Here is a 15,250-nt window from a genome sequence, read left to right as displayed (position 1 = left end):
CAGAGCAGGACTTGTTGGCCGTGTGTTCAGATAATCAACAGGCTGCTGGCGGTGGCCGAGTCCATGTAAAGGGATAAATCTTTAGGATGTGATTCATAAAAGCGCAATTCTTCTTTTTGTCTACTTTCCATTTAGAGTTAGAGTCAGGAATGTATTCAGCTGAGTGTAAATGTTTGGGGTGATTTATTCTGTTCTGCTCCCAGATACTCAGAAACTGATTTGCCTCCCTCCCACCGGCGGATGGACCCACCTCCCCTCCCCCTCCTCGCCCCATTTCACTGGAAATGGGATTATAAGGAATGAATATTAAATTTGCAAGACTTTGGTTGGGCTTGTTCTGCAGTGAGCTCTGGGGGAGGTGAGTGGTGGTGGTGGTGGTGGCTCCTGAAAACGACCCCCACCACTCAGGGCTTCGGATCTGCGCTCTCCTCGGTGCTGAAACTGGAAAAAGGCTGCGTAAAGCTGCCCCACAATCACCAACTACCCCCCCCCCATCAGTCCCAGTCCTAAACAGATCACACAGGAAATAGAAAGTTTTGTGTCTCTTCTAACATTTGAATGAATTGAGTCCTATTCATGAAATTATATTTGAACAAGTGTGCACGGGGGCTAAATGAGGGGATTGTATTTGAATTGAATTGAATTGGTGCACATTATATTTCATTTTATCTTAAAAGCACGTGTTGCTGGATTTTTGGTAAAAGCTGCAGTTGGTTTTCCCCCAAAAGTCTAAAAAAAAAGGACAAATAAATACTGTGATTATTGTCAAAGAAAGAAGTGCCTGCCTACTTATTATTGCTCTCTCTCTCCCTCTCTCTCTCTCTCTCTCTCTCTCTCTCCCCTACACACACAAACACAAACACATACACACTCCCTCCTCTCTACCTCTCCACTTTCTCTCGCTCAGCCGAGGCGCTCTCCGTCTCCAAAGCCCGTCTCCAGAAGAATGTCCTCAGACTGGCAACCACGGTGCGATGAAGCGGACCAAAAGACGCCACCAGCATGACAGTATGAAAGCAGGTAAGGAGGAACACACACACACAAACACACAATGTGAAATATTGGCTGTACACAAACAAACAAACAAAAGCGTGGTTATTTGTGCAGCTAGCAGGTTTTACCTGGAGCTCCGTCATCAGGAGACAGAGCGCTCCTGAACGGCAGCTTCTCGTTGAGATGTCCTGCTCGGTGTCGGGGATCGAACTTGAGACCCCCCCCCCCCCCCCTCAGAAACGGGACAGTGTGTCTCTCTTTGACTGTTGCTCCCGCAGCCGGGTCCACACCTGTGCGTAAAAAAACAGCCAAAACATCTATAAATCGGCAAATATGAGAGGACACTGACAAAATCAACCAAATCATGTGAAGAAAAGGTGTAGAAATATTTTAAGGTGGGAGGCTTTGCATTGGGGGGGGGGGGGGGGGGGTGACAGGGCAGGGCGGGGGGGGGAACAAACGAAATGTGTCATGCTTGTTCCACAGATGCTTGTGCCATATGGCGCATCGTGCAAAGAGACCCGAGAAGCAAGAACTTCATTTGTTCGTTATCTCATGTACTTTATCCCCCCCCCCCCCCACACACCATCACCACCACCCCCCCCCCCCCCCCCCCCCCCCCCAGCTGATTTTCTAGCAGGATCAAACCCTATCGTTTAAGGCCATCAGCAGTTCTCATTTTTCAGCCAATGCATCCATTTACCCGGAGTCTGCGCGCTGCCCCCCCCCCCCTTCATCTTTCTCCCTTTCTCAACCTACAAGCGTCTTTCAGAACTAATGTTATTTTGGAAATAAACGCCAAAGGAGGTTGTTTGTCATTCCTGCACTCCGTGGCACATGAACGCGCTTTGGCTAAACGCGCCCCCCCCTTCCTCCTCCTCCTCCTCCTTTCTTTCTTTCTTTCTTTCTCAGAGCAGCTGCTGTAGTTTCTCGCTGTCTTCCATCACAAAGCCAATAGCTACACAATCGTCAGATTCCCGGCATCTCGTGTCGCCTTCCTGGCGACAGAGACGATCTGCGTGAGTCTGTTTGTCGCCCGGAGGCTTTTTTCCTCCGCCGTCTCCTTCCGAGTCGCTCGTCCTCCGCCTGGTTTCCGCTCAGGAGGCTGCAGGAGAAGAAGAGGACAGACCGCACAAACACAAACAAACAAACAAACAAACAAACAAACAAACACAACGTTGTCATGCCGCTGTGGGTTCGTGTCAACAGAACAACGAAGTGATGTAATCACACACACACACACACACACACACACGCGCTCCTTAAGAATGAGCGCTGATGGCGCTCCGCAGTCTTTTCGTGCGTAAAAGCGCAACGCGGATCTGAGTGGAGACGGCAGGTCTGGTCGCTGCAGCTCAGCTGTTTTACGCGCAGACTGATTCACTGAAATCACTTTCTTCTTCTTCTTCTTCTTCTTCTTTTATTTTTTGGATATCGCGCAGTATTTTTTTTTTTTATTATTATTATTTTTTGCTCAGAAATCCACCGGAGGACTCCAAAAGAAATTCAGAGGTAAAGCTGCTTATTCATCACACGGCTGTATGTCTTCTCTTTTTTTTTCTCTCCCTCCTTCTTCTACCAGAATCAGGTTGACAGTTTCAGTTAGAATAGTTTATTCTGCGTCTGTGTGAACTGAAGCGCAGATGTCTGCTCCTCCTCTTGCTTGGCACCGTGAATTGCTCTGCTTGTGGTAGCTGGGTGCGGAATCTGGTTTTGGATCATTTTCTCTGATGTTATGGAAGAAAAAAAAAAAACAAAAACAAAACGATTTTTGTCATTTCTGAGGGGGAAAAAAAACTACAGGTGACGTCATAAGAGAGAGACGACGCAGGTTGTGATTATTAGCTGCTCGGGGTCGTTTATGAACACTTCCGTTACGGCTCACCTGTGGCACTAACATCTGCATGGAGGCTTGTCTTCATTTGACATTTGCTGTTGTGTGTTTGTTGTGTGTGTGTGTGTGTGTGTGTGAGTGACAGCTGTGGCTCGACCTTGATTAAGTCGCTGGCAGTAATTGGTTTTCCTCGACGAGGTGGCAGCTAAACAATAAGGGACTAATGTCGCCTTTAGTGGCTTTAATTGTGCTCCCACAGGTGGTGTAGGTCGATGTTGTTCTTCTTGTTTGTTTGTTCTTGCATATTCAGAGCGCAGAGCTGCAGTTCAGATGATCTGGTGGCGGGTCAAAGAGGAGAAGATTGCATTTTTTGCTCAGTTTTGGTTTATGGAGATTACACTGGAGAGGAGTCGGTGAGCTGACCCAAACTGGGTTAAAGGAGGAGATAAGGTGTAGCAAATAGGATTTTTTTGTTTGTTTGTTCTGGCACCTCATTTCTGTGTTCCAATGGCTGAACTAAAGGCGTTACAGTGGAGCCATTTGTTTGCCTGTAGATAAAGATTTTTGAAACCTATTACGTTCCAATAGAAAACACAATTTGCACAGCCACTAGGAAAAAAAAAAAAATTCAGGTTTCATAAATCACTCCACACAAATCTTTGAAACCACAGCTGGAGATGAAGAACCACCCCAGGCTCAGTTAATAGCGCCGTTTAGTGAGAAAGTAAGATATGAAGTTGTGTTTGTGTTGAAGATTCACATTATATTTCTGTTTTGTTGTGGAAAACCTGATTATGATGGTCAGAAGGGAAATCACTACACTCTTTCTAATTTTGCATTGTGTTAACTAAGCAGCATTTATTTCTCTTTACTACTCCTGTTTGGGCTTTTTTAGCTTCATGTCATTAGAGGATCATTTTTGGGAAAGCACTTTGTTTTTTTTGTTTAAGCAGTGCTGGAGACAAAACTGAGCTCCTTGTGAAGTTGATCATCTCTCAGTTCTACCTTTCCCTGAGGAAGTTTCCCCAGACTTGTTGTGTCCTGTTTGACATCCTGATGTTGATGGATGAGGTTTGGATGCGCCGGGACTGAACAGTTACTCGATTGTGGTTTCCCATTTTCTGCCAACTCTGCTGAAGGTTTACTGAGTGCCAGACGTGGCTTTGTTCTTCTTCCTCTCCCTCCACCCAACTATTGATGCTACATGAGGGATGCACTTATTATACATTGTGTGCAATTTACCACCAGGAGTGCCAATGTGCTCGAGTGGGAGAGCAGATCAGGGCATGCATTGATTCGTAGCTTCTGTGTGGCCGCAAATTATACATAAATATTTCCCATCGGCATGTTGGTTAATGCAGAGGAGAGTGAAGTGACGTGCGAGAGGAGCTGTGTGATTAATAGACTGTCTGCCAGTGACGGATCACTAAAGCATTTCCACAAGATATAAAACTTCTTGCAGATGAAGCAACTCTTGCCCTCTGTGGTGAAAACGCGACAGGTGGACAGGTGCGATGCTCACTTTCTGATTTCTGCCTTTTACATCACACAAGCAGGACTGAGAGAAGGGGAGACTCACCTAACATGGGTGCACTCGGGTAAAGCTGCGTTTTTGGCAGGGAGTGGGCGTCCGTGTTAGAGGCGAGGTTGCCTTTGTAAGAAGAAGAAAAAAAAAAAGAAAGTTAAATTTAGCCTGTGGGGTGTCTCATTCCATGGACATAATCTCCTCGGTTGTAGAGCGGCTGCACAGTGCATATTAGTGAATCTGTGTAGCTGGCACACACAGAAAGGAATGTCTAATTATCACGCTTTCAACCGCAGTAGGCTCCCATATTTGCACTGAGCTCCTGCTCTAATCGCTTTCTTTTTCTGTCATTACACACTTATTTATTTGTTTATTTATTTTATTTTGCAATTAAAGTGTTATTTATTACATTTTTGCTTCTGTGTGGATGAGGCAGGAAGTGGGCCGCGGCGCCGGAGAGAACTTCTAATTGAGCAGAGACGGAAGAAAGGTCCGGCTATAATGTGTGGAAATTTGGTGGAAGAGATGAAAAGGGATTCTGTGAAGGAGCTTTTATGTAACAGCGGGCGTGCTGTGTATGTGGGGATGAAGGTGATGCCGGGGATAAAGACTGGATGAGGACACGTTTGACTCATGCATTTATCTAAATGTGGTTTTACGAGCTTAAATCCACGTCAGTGCACCCGCACAGATTTCCACACGCTGATACTGAACCTCCAACTGGTGGTGGTCAATTTAGTGTGTGCTCCTTATCAGATGCTGAGTGATTGCAGAACTTCACAATATGAAGTGCCACCGAACCGCAGCACGAAGTGGCATTGATTGGAAAGGATGGGAGGAGGGAGTTTCCTCCTTAAGGCCATTATCTAGCAGACAGGGAGAGTTAGATGAAACAAACCAGCGTAATTGCATTTATAACAAAAGACTTGAGATCAATGGAATAAGCACTACTTACAGCATTGTGTCAGCGTATTTCATCAACATACAAATGGATCCGGTGACCCTGTAATTATGAAATCTAATCTATGAAATCAGCTCAGCATCTCCCCAAAGTATGACGTCTGCGCGGTCCCACGTTTCTGTCTGATCCAGAGAGCGCCTCTCAGTCTGAACACAGCGCATCTGAACATTTTGACATGCAGATGATATGAAAGAGACGTGTTTCACTCCAGAGCCCAGCTTTGATTTTTTATTTTATTTTCTGTGCATCAGAAAGGAAGGCAGTGAAAGTTTATTTTGCCTTCCTGGCAGCGGTGGTCGTCACAAATAGGCCTCAAAATATCCAAAAACCAGAACGAAGGGACTTTCAGGCCACATGGGGGCAGCAGAAACGATCCTAACTGCAGAGTTGACCCATTTCAACCCTTTAAGTTGGTATAAAACATATTAGACACATATGTGAAGTAAGCAGCATTAGCATTCATTTGTAGTTGAGTTTCTGCCCCCCTGATGAATCAAAGTCAAATGTGTTTGCTGCAAAGTTGCTAACTTCGCTGTTTGATTCCAGGCAGCTTTTATTTGTACTTAGATGGACCTGTAAAGCCTAAACTGAAAGGGAAAAATGTCTGAACTAGTTTGGAGATATTCCTAAACCCCCGAGTTGGCCCCGGTTTAAACATCTTCACACAACCTGTTTATATTTCTGGAGTAGGACATTTTTTTAAAGCTTGTCAGCATTTTCAGACGGTCGTTGAGACATTTGAAAGTTTAGAGTAGAGTAACTATCTTAAGTCTAGACCCTGTAGTCTGTTTGGAAGTGGAAATTTATCAGATATAGTTGATACTGAAGCTTCAGCCTCATCACAGTTCTAGTATTTAGATTAGAAAAAGGGTCGCCACAGTGATACTGAGTTTACGATCATTTAGATTCGCTAATTTATTAGTGAGCGGAAAATAACAGCTATGAGTAGAGCTGACTGTTGCGCCTTCACAAAAAGGACCAAAACATCAGTCATTGTGAAACTCTGTGCAGCGGCAGCAGCAGTTGTTGTACTACAACCATCAAAAATCTCTGGAGATCCCTTTGTATGTGCTTTGCTTCCAAAAGCCTCAGGTGTTGCTCAGTCTTGCCGCTCATCCAGCAATAATGTCGGGCAGCCATTCCCTGCTCTTAATTACTCTAAGCCTCAGCACCAGATAATTCCAGCCAGCTACTTCCAACTCTGGCTCAGCTTTTATCATCGGCTCCATAAGACATTCATTGTGGCTGTCTGCTCTTGTCGGACCTTGTCATGGAGGGGTTTCTGTAATTACCAGCAGGTCTGATTCCTCTTCATTGAGAGATAGTGAGATATGAGACCAAAAAAAAAAATACAGCAACATTTATCAAATAATAAAAGTAGTCTTTGCAAAGTTAGTGATTACTTTTATCATTTTTGTGCCACAGCTTGAACAACTTTTTTGGGGAAAACAGATGCTGCTTTTTGTGGCATTTCTGAAGCAGCCCTGTGTGACGTTTCTCTTCCTGTGGGCCATGAGCGCTAACAAGCAATTAGCCAAAAAGGAAGAGCGCCTGGTATTTTGGGGACACAATCTGAGCTTACACTAGGGCTGCATTCGGTCTTTTTGTTGTTGTTGTTTTTGGCGAGCGCTTTTGCTTGTTCTGGGTGACAAAAGCCAGAGCTGATACCAAAGAAACGAAAAAAACATTGAGACAGATACTCAATGCCGGAGGGGGAAACATACGACTGATTTTCTTTTTCATAAGGAAGCCCATAATGACCAAACACCCCCAGCGTGGCAGCACAAGCAAGAGCTTGAACTTCCCAGCGAGAGTTTGGAAGATTTAGCACAGATTACGCACCAGCGCGTGTGATGCATTCAAGGCAGCCGAGCGTTAATCTGTCCATTTTTAAGTGCAAGTCAATGAGCTGCTGGCAGCTGACTTCTATTTGAATGGGCAATAAAAGTCAGAACGTACTCCTGCAGGTATTGCTGTCCTAATTACAGGGCTGCCTGCAGCTGATAAACAGGAGTGATTGCCAAACAGAGGCACCTTGTGCTTAATGCTGATAACGAATCACCTCTTGTCATTGTGCTCGTCTTATTTTGCCACTTCAGTCCAGACTTTAGCAGCTCAACATACGCCGGACTGATTCTTTATGAGTTATAAGTGATCAAAACTTGAAGTTAAATCTGTATCAGATTATAATGCAGATTACATGATTCATTATTAAGGTCTTCCTTATCTGAGGCCTGGAGATATGACTGGTGCTACGAAGAAAATATGCTTTGTAATATCCTTATATTCCAAACGGGAAAGATTTGCCAAAGTTCCCATTTAGCCTCTGAGCTGCATTTGATTTTCTCTGACTCACAGTTTGTAAATGTCCCTAAAACCAAAACAAAACAAAACAAAAAACCCCTCATCATTCACATTATAGACAATTGTAGAATAGATGAGTGGAATTTAAAACGCACAATTGCCAAATCTGTACTTAATTTCTTCTGTACTCACAAGCTCAATCATTATTCTCCACAAGGAAAGCCCAGGGACACATTTTACTTAAAATTTTAAGAAATGTGCTCCCTTGTGACGGACGCAAGTTCATTAACCCAAAGCCGGCAGTAAAAATTAAACGGCACATTCACTCTCATTTTATTCCTGCATTTGGAGATATCTCTCTACGAGGCATTAACAAGGTATTTAATTCCTGTCCATTCCAAAGAAAGGGGGAAAAAAAAAAAAAACTACAGAAGTCTAGCTTTCCTCCCTGCCCTCGTCTTGATTATCACTCATTTTCAGAAAGCGTGTGGTGAAGAGGAAGAGAAAGAAAATGTCTTCTATGCATGCACAGGAAAGACAGCTTAAAAAAAAAAAAATTGTCTTGGCAGCCTACACATTGTGCTGAAGTGTATGAAACAGCCTCCCTCTTCACATTTCCAGGCAGAAAAAGACGTGTGTGTGCGTGAAATCAGAGCTGAATTAGAGCTGCTTCGGAGACAGATGGCTTGACACGGAGCTCAATACTGTGTACACACTCAACAGATAAACACTGGCCCTGACCCTGGACACTTTGGATCATATCAAAAACAAAAAACAGATACACGTCTTTCCCTCCACGCCTGCAGAGCTTGGACTGTTATGCATCCCATCCCGGGCCAATATTATAAAGCACAGTGACAATCATTGTCTGTTATTGTTATTAGATCCTGTGTCAGCTCTCAGTTTATTTCTGAAGTGAAGACCTGTTTATTCCCTCAGGTGTGATCGGGTTCATCCTGTGTTTCTCTAAATGCCCCTCAGACCCTGTAAACTGTTAGTTTTCCTTTATGCGGTCAGCCGGTTTTCGATTTATGGACTCTGTCTCCGCTGTCCTTTTTAAAGTAAACGTGAGACAGAGCGCAGATAATGGCTGTAAATACCACTGTCTGCTTTGATGGCATTTGGTGGATGTCCCCCCCGCCCCCCCCCCCCCCCCCGTTCCCTTCCCAATCAGAAAAGACAACTGTCCTGCTTTTGCGGCGCCTCAGGTGATGGCAGAGGAAATCACACTATTCCAAGTCGCACAGGAAAAAAGGGGCTCATAAAATACTTCCACAGGATAAACATGACCAGGTTATTTAAAGAGACAAAACATAGCCTGAGATTACATGTACGCTCGATAAGTGCAGCGCGGCTGACGTCTCGCTTTCTCCCCTCAGGCCTCGGGTTGAGAAGCCAGTGGACGTCGTATTCCGTCCACAGCTTTGTACAGATTCATGGTTTTGCTTTGACATTCTCAGAGAAGCTCCCTGAGGGCCCGTGTAACTTGTTCCAGGTGAATGATTTGACATTTTGGAAGAAATTCCACGCAAGAGGGAAAGTGGGCGCTTCTCAGGTGAACAGAGCTTGTGGACGCAGACTGTTTGGGGAACTTGTGGGGCCTCTTCTGCATTCTGCACCACACGCCAGTCGACTTCTGTAAATTTCTCAACCAGTGTTTTTTTTCTTTCTTTTTTTTTTTTTTTTGTTTTGTTTGAACCTCTCTGGCCTCCCGTCGAGCCGGCTCGCTGTGTCAGAGCGAGGAGCCCATTTGAAATGCTGTTATTTGATTTGACAGGAACAGGACTGCCGACGGAGTCCAGAGACTACGCTGTGTCAGTGGAACACAAACAGACTGTGGGATGGATTCACTGTGTGAGGCACCCGCCGCCCCTCCGTTCACACTCTGATGGCCCTTTTTGACAGCCCTCTCACAAACAAAGCAGTCGCAGCAGAGCAAAGACACATCTGATCCTGCGTTGTTCTGCTATCACTGAGTTTTTTTTATAAGCAGCATCCAAGTCCTTCTTTTTGCTCTTAATTAAAGAGGCCTAAAGTCACCTCCAGTGGTTTAACTCCTCCCTTTTGTTGTGAGGATGTCTGTGGGATTGGGCCCCAGGGAGTCTAGAGTCGACCCCAGCTAACATTAGGTGGAGGCAGGCTACACCCTGGACAGAGCTGAACCCAGAACCTTCTTGCTGTGAGGCCACAATGCTAACCCACTGCTGCACCGTACCACATTCACCCCTACCCACGGTGTTTTGCTTCCTTTTGTGGCTGAACGTTTCACGAAGCATCATTTATGTTCGTTCACCTTGATGTCTCATTTCTGCGCTGAAGTAAGAAGCTGACACGAACTCGGTATCCAATCCAACAAGATCTGTGCAAACAGACAAGAAGCTCATAGTTTTAGCTATTTGAACAACATCGAGGTGTGTATCGGGGGCTCCTGAGTGGTAAAATCAAACTGCCAATTCACTGAGTCTTTAAAAATGCACTTTTCAGCTGCACAGTCTGAAAGCTCAAACATGGACCATACGTCTCAACAGCTGTCTGTCTCCACTTTGTTTGTCAGCCAGGAAAGCCGTACGAGAGACAAGATCATCCCACTTTTTTCCAATTTTACACAGTTTTCCAGTCCAATCAATACTGCCCAACATGGTGAAATCAGAGGGGTCTCATTCCCCAGACGCCTGATAATTCGAAGCAGTTAGCATAGAGGACGGGACCGGACTTTCAATTGGTTTGGTGTCTTGTTTTTCAATGAGACTCGGGGTTGATTTTCTTTGTTCTGAAAGTTTAAAGCAAAGCACTCAATATTTTTTAATGAAAATATCATACACTGGAGAAAAGAAATTAAAGCCCCCATGTGGACAGGGTTTAACGGAGTTAACTATTTTTTAAATATGCAGAAATTAAGAAACAATTATTTAAAAAAAAAAAAAAAAAAAAAAAATTCAAATGAACTTAAAACAAAAATGAAAGACTGAAATAGAGACGACCTGGGTCGCATGAAATTGTTTCCCAGATTACAGATGACCCTTCAAACTGTGCTCCTCAGTGAGTGCGATAGTATTCTGATCCTGAGACTCACACAGTAATTAGGGCTGTATTAAAAAGACAGCTGGACTGGAAAGGTCAGCTAGTTTTCACACTATTCATTGTAAGACAGAATATAGTTTCCACAGGTGCCCAATCACAGTGACTAAGGAGTAATTTTCAGTCTGATCCAGATAATATCCCACAAAAAAATGCAAATAAAGGTCTAAAAAGAGAGAGAGAAAAAAAAAGCTCAATTATTTTGGGAAAAGATGAAAATATGAAGCATTGCATTCATCTCTCTTTTTGTCTCTATAACTCGTCTTATTTTCAATTGCTGAGTTTGCAAAAGCTGTAAATGACAGAAAGTGACGACAAGAAGAAAATACTATAAAAACTTTAATACAATAGATAAGTGATATGACCTTGATGTTTCATTTCGGCGCGTCCCTTGAACATTATCGTCCCCTCATTGCTTTTTTCTTCACAGACGAGCAGGGCAGGAAAGTTTCCTGCCCTCGGACGAAGTTCCTTATTAAGAAATACATTTACCTTCTGTAGATAAACGAACGCAAAGCTTGTATCGTTGCGATGCTATCTTTAAATTACACTCTTATGTGCGTAGGCGAGCGGGAGCATCTCTGGCGTAATGAAGGCCTTGCTGAACGACCTCTGCTCAGAAGTGGCTGGAAGTTGAACGCGAGTGTTGGAAGAATCATCTCGTCCTCGAGGTCACTCGCTACTTACTATAGATGCAGACGCACGGAGAGAGAGAGAGAAACAGATAACAGAATAGCTCACTTTGAGAGCTGTAAATCATCAAAACTGCACACCAAACAAGCATAAAAATTACCCAGCCTCCTCGTACGGCCCTGTCGTGGTCGTACCTGTTAATTGCTCTGGGCCATTAGGTAGCGAGGTCTACCTCCAGGTCCAATTTGATACGTTTTCTGCTTCACAGATAGAGACATTTGCTCCCAAGAGAGCGGCGCCATCATACATGTTAAATAATGATAATGATTCCTGCAACCCAACAGATTCATTACGGCCACCATCTTGGCAGGTATCACATTCCTGGAATTAATCCAAAGGGAACTAAATCCCCATTCCTCCTCCAGGAGTTAATTGCAAATCACGGTGTCACTTTTCATGGTGCTGCAACCGTCCCCCGAGTGCAGCTCGTCCAATTATCTGTTGGCTGGTGATTTATTTGGTCACTTCTTTTCTCCTTCCGTCCTCATACCAGCATCCTTCATTCACACCCCCATCTTCCCCCCTCCTTCACTTTATCATTCCACTTATCCTATATCACACCTCACACCTCTTATTTTCCACCTCCCTCCGTCTCTGTGTGAGGACGCTTCAGAGCAGTAACGCTCTGGTCCAACCTGCTGGGGCTCAGTAATGAAGCTGCTGCCCTAGAAAAGCCGCGCTAATGTTGACTTTGGGATCAGATTCTGCTCTAAGACACATAGGATGGACAAATGAATGTGCCAATTTGAAGCGACTGAGCTCACTAAACGGCACATATAGATCCAACTCGGATCTGGGAGCTGAAATTCTCTGCAGACAGATTATGGATTTCAGAATATAGAAATTCAAATGAACACGGACACATGGAGGAAAAAAAAAGAGCTGACCAGTAAAAGCATTTTGGGTCATGTCTAAGTGTAGACGTGAGATGTGCTAATCAACAAGTATTGGCTCATCCATCTGGTTGTCAAGCATTGACAAGCTGTCTGCCTACTCCTGCTCTGCCTCTCTGACCTCCCTTAACCTCCTCAGTCCCGGTCTGACAGACAAGGATGTGTTGCGTTCACAGAGAGGTGTGTGCATCTGTCCATCTGCCACGTTGCTTAGCTGCATTTACATCTGAGGACTGCTTTGCCAGTGACCCCCTCGGCTGACGTACACTGGCAGACCAGGGAGTTTCCTCCCTGGCCCGCCGTCCCCACGTTTCTCCTGTCAGTATCTGTCTGTCTGCAGCCTGTGGAGCAGCCATGCATGCATTCCCTCCATCACAAAGATGGTCTGTGTCTGATATTCCCACCCGTGCTCCTGCAGTGTGATGTGCAATCCATTTAAACAGCTGAAAGCTATATTAAGCCTGTTTGAAGTGTCTCTCGTGGCCTGAAGCCCCTGCAGGACGTTGGCCAATTCATCCAATTAACACAAACAACTTAAAACACATGCACGTCCAACATTCCTCAGATTTTACATCACAAGATGAAAGTTGAATTTGCCTAAAGTCAAAACCGCAGCTGCAAACTTACTTCATCTAACACACTGAATGACTAGAACCTTTGTAACTGGCTACATCATAGATAGACAGATTGATGTCATTTCCTGCTGGATAAAAATCTTCAGGTTTGAGGCTGCTTGAAGAAATACAATGAGAAAGTGGCACCCAGCTGAGATATTTTCAAACACTAAGAAGATGCATCAAATGCCGTTTTCACGTTTTTCATTTTCTACTGATTATAAAGATACAGATTGTGCCAACTTCAAGAAAATTACTGCTAAAGATAATAAGAACCTATAATGTTGTTTTTTTGTTTTTTTTTTGCCAAATCAAATGGTTTCCTTTCAGCCCGGTTGCTCGGCATCAACCTGCAGTCCGGGGGTCGGGAACGGCAGCAGTAGAAGAGGAGCAAATTGCCATGAGCCGAAAGTAACCGAAAAAAGTCCTTTGACAACAGTAATTTGGAAGCACTGCTTGCTAACACAAAGAGTGTTAATGTGCAGTTGCACAAATGATGGATTCCCACAAATTGCAGATATATCAGGGCTCTCCAGTTCTCGTGCACCAACTCCCGATGTGCTCTTTATTTCCCTCAGCGAAAATGACCCACAACCAAAATTACCTCATGTTGAAAATTGCAGGTTGCATGCAAATGAAATGAAATGCATCTAAGATTACTGTAGTTGATTTAAAACCAGAAATATATCTGCTTATGTATGTCTGAACTTACTTAAACCCAGGATAGGTATAAGGCAGACCTTTAAAACATTTCAGTGTACCAGCCTCCTGTTGAAACCTAATTTGGTTATCTCACTAAAGCTGCAGTAATGTGTAATTCCCTGCATCTTTTATTCAGCTGGACTGAAAAAAAAAAAAAACAGCTGTTGAAATGAGGTAAAACGTCTGGGGCCTGTTTCACAAATGATCGTTCTCACAAATCGCAAATAAATGCATGCGCTCATTCACGGGCCACAAGTGTAGCGGTTGTTTTGATTAGCGAACTCGTGTTTAAATTAACAGGAGAGAAAATCATCCCAGGTTGCAGATCGCAGCTTGCGTGCTGTAAATTTGGTGAAACAGTTCAGAACAAATGCGGATAGGCTTTATTTGCAGCAGGCTATGTTTGCAATTCAGTTAAACAGCATTTAGAAAGTCCCACCAAATGATGAAATGTAGAATTTGAGAGTGACCAATGCGTTCCTGCATAAGAAGACACCAGGCAACCATCTTGGAAAAGGGGGCGCCAATTTTGCTCTGCTCTCCTGACACGGACGTTTTGTTTGTTTTTGTAGCAGTATCAGCGGAATTGGCACGTAAAACTCTAGCTGTGGCGGTGCTGCTCGTTCTCCGGCACTCGAGGCTTGGAAAGCTGCATCCGTCATGCAAAGATCATCCCCACCCTGCCTCTTTGAAGTGTCGGGTTGGATTTGGTGAGGCAACACGGCTTCAGCCACACAATTTTCCCCCAACTGAGAGACACCAGCAAGGCTAAATAAATAAATAAATAAATAAAATATTCCGCAGTCACGGAGCGGCTTATTGAAAAAGGCATCGAACTCACCTATGCGTGAAGGATGTGAAATGTTAGGAGGCCAGGTGTAACGCGGCCAAGTCAATCAATTTCCAATTATCCTCAGTCATCCATAATTCTTCATAGCATGTAAGTGGCTTTTTAATCTTTTCGTACAGGAGGTGTGCTTAACCCGTGCACCCTCTGTGAAAAATGTCGAGTGCAGGAGGAATTAATTAAAAGTGGGAAAAGTGTCTGATGGAGAACGATGACATTTTTTTTTTTTTTTTTCCTGGTGAAAAATATAGTCCATTCATTTTCATTTTAATCTGTGTTTTCAAATCAGGATGACATTTCCTTGAGGCCCATCCCATCCATTTACAGTTCAGGGACCCCAGAGATTTATACTGTCCTCTTACTTGCCCGCATGAATTATTTATTACAATTTAATCTCTCAAGCGGAACCCAAGAAACTCTGATTGGTATCAGATTGTATTATGTGGAGATGCAAAAACCAAAATGCTGTGTTAATAAATTTCACTTTTAGCCCTGTATTTGTTGCAAAGAGAGCCTCAGATCGACAGTGATGCATTGCTCAACTCTGGAGGGATAAGAAGGCCTGGTTTTCCAAGTAAAAGCTGTCAGTTTGCTGAGTACGGACAATGTGATTGAACATGTCTGGTGGCTGCTTAAGCTGCCTCGATGTGCCGATTGATTAGGTCGTCCCCATCGGAGACTTCATTGGCTCGTTGCCCGTTCCTGGGGGCCAAAATACACCTGCTTGCCCTGTCACCTGCTAAAATTATGACATCATGAGGCCCCTCATCAGGCACCGCCATTGTTTTGAAACGAAGGCACATCAA

At 44.2% G+C, this 15,250-nt stretch overlaps 1 protein-coding gene across 1 annotated transcript in view; it reads left to right on the top strand.

Moving 5' to 3' along the window:
• The first annotated feature begins 890 nt into the window (after positions 1–890).
• Positions 891–15,250, top strand: part of chrm2a (cholinergic receptor, muscarinic 2a) — a 55,102-nt gene continuing 40,742 nt past the window's right edge. Inside the window, exon 1 of the mRNA XM_029495616.1 lies at positions 891–1,020. The gene's annotated coding sequence lies outside the window, so the exon portion shown is untranslated. The remainder of the gene's footprint in view (positions 1,021–15,250) is intronic.

This window comes from Echeneis naucrates, chromosome 23 (assembly GCF_900963305.1).
Source record: "Echeneis naucrates chromosome 23, fEcheNa1.1, whole genome shotgun sequence".
Classification (NCBI taxonomy): Eukaryota; Metazoa; Chordata; class Actinopteri; order Carangiformes; family Echeneidae; genus Echeneis; species Echeneis naucrates.
Note: the sequence above shows the minus strand (reverse complement) of the source record. Positions and strands in the feature narration are given on the sequence as shown.